We start from the raw sequence: 3985 nt of genomic DNA, 5'->3' as shown, positions 1-3985 counted from the left end.
TAACTAGAAAGTCGAATTTCAGAGTGAGTAACTAAACTCCGAACAAATCAGTCTATAAAAAGCGTATTTACATTTTATTTTGCTCTTGCATTTTTTATTCAACTGAACAGTTTAAGTATATTTCAGTTCGTGCGTAGTAAAAACAACTTTGATATGATTGGATCTGGGTATTTAACTGTGCGAATATTTAGCTGGCCTCTATAGTATTTTAGATAAGATTCACGTGTTCATGTGGTCTACATTTAAATCAATTTCTTTCATGTTAATTATCAACTTATTGCACAGAAAAAGTATCGATAATACATGTTCAATGCTTTATTCAACAACAGATATTTCATTAATTCTATTGAGGAAAGGGTAAATCATAGAGATAAACAAGTAACTTTAGTTGTACTGATAGTGAGGCTAGAAGTGCTGATCATGGTTAGTGGTAAAAAATGGGTCATTAGCCTTTGGGCTACTGGAAAAGTTTTTTATACTGAAGGAAATCGTTGACAACAATTCATCCTTCCTGGTCCTTCGAAATGACACCGTAGTGATCATGCTATATCGTTTCATATGATATCCCATGCAGAAGCAAGTGACTGTGGACAGAAAATATAAACATAAAGTTCCAATTCAATGAAGTTTAACATAGATACATAGACGGGCTTCACACGGCGGCAAATGAAGACTGAAGATGTGCAGGTTTTGATACAGAACTGAGTTGAATTATTTTTGGTGACAGAGAAGATAGCCTATCATTGTTATAATAACCAACATTTTGAAAAGTTACGGTCTTAGCCAAATGACCAATTTAGACACATTTTGTTGCCTAAACATATCATTTCTGGGATTGCATTTTTTTGGGAACCAATTTGATATTTTAATATCCAATAATCCACTTTAGATTATCAAGAACAACATCTTTTTAAACTAACGTTATCGAACCACATTGTTTTAGTGCAATAGAATAAACAGTACGACATACTACGGTTTTTTTATCAGTTTAACATATTGTCTATTACAAGTACCATGTCATCGACTTAAAACTTTGAATATAGTTTTAGAAATTAAAGATAAGTAATCCTACGGTCAGAAAATGAAATACAAATAATTCAACATGTCATTACGACCTAAACATCGAACTCGCGTTCAGAGTGGCTTTATTTGTTTCGCCAGCGCGTTGCTAGCAACGACGTGAATATTAATCATTTGACGCACTGCAGCGAGTAACTGACCACGCATTATCGTAATGTTTACGTTTTGTGTGCTTGTGCATATGGCGTCATGGCATTAGTTTGCGTTATATGTTAAGTATTTATGGAAATAAAGAAATCTTAATTCATGTCAATTTTATTTGTACAAAATTATGCTTATGTTAATTTTAATTAAAAGTAGGTGAAATACACTCAAGAAAGCCAAATTTTGTCAGACTATTTTTATAAACACTATCTAAAGTTAGCTACGGGTACAGCACAGAACACCTATGATCCACGCCTTTCACTTCCGAAAGAATTTTTCTCAAACGGACCTTTCGTCCTGGATGTGAAGGAAACATGGTCTTACACATGTTATCGGTAAAGAGCCTCGCTCTCATTACTTAGGCGGGAGTGTGCTGTAATTTTGTTTTTACTTGAACACAAGAAAAGGAAAGACAGACAGTGTTCTATGATTATTCTTGGTGATTGCCCCCGAGAAGGAATGCAGTGTCTCCTGTTGGGTCTCCATACACTATGTGGTTACAACTTTGTATACATTCAATGCACACATTGTTTCGAAAACATTCATATCCTTTGAGGGAGCGGGAATTCTCTAATTGTGAAAATAAAACCCAAGAAAATACCAACATGTCAACAAAATCATAATTCTAATTGAAACTCAGTAAAAATTGTGTAAAAAATAACAGATAGAAGATTTTTCACGGAGACTCTGAAAAAAGAAAACAGAAAATAATGGTGATATTGTGAATCATGATGCCATTAACTCCCCCTGCGGCCTTGACAATGTTAACCGTTACATTGATCCAAGCTCTACGCAGGAAGTCCTTTGTATTAATTCGGTTATCACGGACAACTACTATTAAAATCGTTCAGATGTCATTAAAATGGACAATTGAAGGTCTATTTATAGACGTAATGTACAAACAATGCATGTTAGTCTTCCTTCGAATTGCATTCGTTATAAACAAACAAATATTATCATAAAAAAAAAATGAAATTTAACAATCCGATCACTGAATTTGAAAGGTTTTCCATCTTTTATCGAATTTTGACTAAAATGATACGGAACACGGCTGCAGATTTTAGAATGTTTCTAAGATGTCCCCGAGTTACATTAACTTCCGCTCATCATATCTGATAACTTACTGGGACGGCTTTAACTTATAAGTAATGTCATATACTCCACAAGCAGAAGGCTTCATAGAAGAAATTTCATCTAGGTCCTAACTATAGTTTCTCGCTCAATACACATAGAAATATTTCACTGACAGTTATAGAAGACAAAAATACATTGTTTGCGCATAAACCCCCAAAGATAACTGTATGAGTTAACTTATAGCTTTGATGACAAGGTAAACGACCTTTCTATAGATTTACATTTGTGAGGCTTCACTGCTTGCTTAACGAACACAGTGTTTGTCTTAAAGAGGCAGAAAAAAACCATTATTGAAATGACTGTATATAGAAGAAAATATTTGAAATATTTCACTCTCCAGTGATAAAGTATAATCAGTTTAAATAGCAGCTGGGGAAACATCTGTCTGAATAGACGATATATATAACGTGTTTGGTTCAGCAGGGATGTGAAATCTTGCCCAAGATTCACATGGCCAAGTTGATGTATGGGTTTAAAAAGCGAAGCTACTGCGCACGAAGGCCAGCTCGGGACATAAAGCGGCCTTTACAATTATACAATTGAATAGTTCCTAAAATAATATCTTCCATACTTCGTAAGACAATTAAAAATAAGTATATATCTAGCTTTTATTCATAAGATCATCTGTTTTGTATCAGCTGTACTCTCACGAGATGCATAAAAATGAATACTATTATACCGGATGCGGAAAAGCAGCGGGAAAACCGCTGACGCGCCCCGGGAGGGAGAGGAAAATTGATGTGAATTCCCGGGGGGAGGGGGGAGGGGGGAGGGGGAGAGATTATTGGATGGGATTATATACAAATGGATAAGCAAGAGAGACTTGACTATCATGCAATTGAAAGTTTTTATCTTGCCGATACGGCGTAATTTAGGTTACTGTTATAAATGACAGTATATACAGGAAGACCCCGGTGCAATTTGGTCAAGGATAGCATCTGTTGGTATATTAGGAAGAGTGTGTTTTATTTATCGTTAATTTATGGCTAATTCTCTACAAGTCATCTATGATGATTTGTACGGACAAAGGTAAATGGCTCATATAAGTATTCTTTCAATGTATTGTGAAATATCGAAAATAAACCGACTGTAAGGTACAGTTTTAAACAAATCCGGTGACGAGAGACACTTTCTAGATATGATCTCATTCAATAGCCGTAAAAACGAATATCATAGCTGCTTTTCCGCTTATGTAGCTTCAAACCAATGACCCCTCGGCTCAACACCATTCAAGAAACGCTGACAAGTGGTCACTCTGTTCATGGTCATCTCGCAAGAGTTGCCAACCTGCATGTTTACGATGACCCGACGACACAAATATCACAAATACGCTCCATCATTGGACAGTTATGCTATCCTCTAAATACCCAGGCCTTCCGTTAAAAGATACAGCAGACCCTGTTTTGAGGGTCTTTGACGACTCCTTAGAAAGTCTTAAAAAGAAAATAAACCACCCGCGATCTGCAAGAGGTGGCCCAAATTTAGTTGCATCTAACAATTAGATGTGATATGGATGGGTTTACCTTCGTGAGTTCCAGTACTGGGACAGAAAATGACCACTGACCGATAATTTTTTTTTTTCTTTTGTGTTTGTAGTGGACACCTCTGACAATGATTCCTAGAACAC

This window comes from Ylistrum balloti, unplaced genomic scaffold (assembly GCF_031769215.1).
Source record: "Ylistrum balloti isolate Yb309-2 unplaced genomic scaffold, AGI_CSIRO_Ybal_v1 Utg371184, whole genome shotgun sequence".
In the NCBI taxonomy this organism is placed as follows: Eukaryota; Metazoa; Mollusca; class Bivalvia; order Pectinida; family Pectinidae; genus Ylistrum; species Ylistrum balloti.
This window is presented reverse-complemented; position numbering follows the sequence as displayed.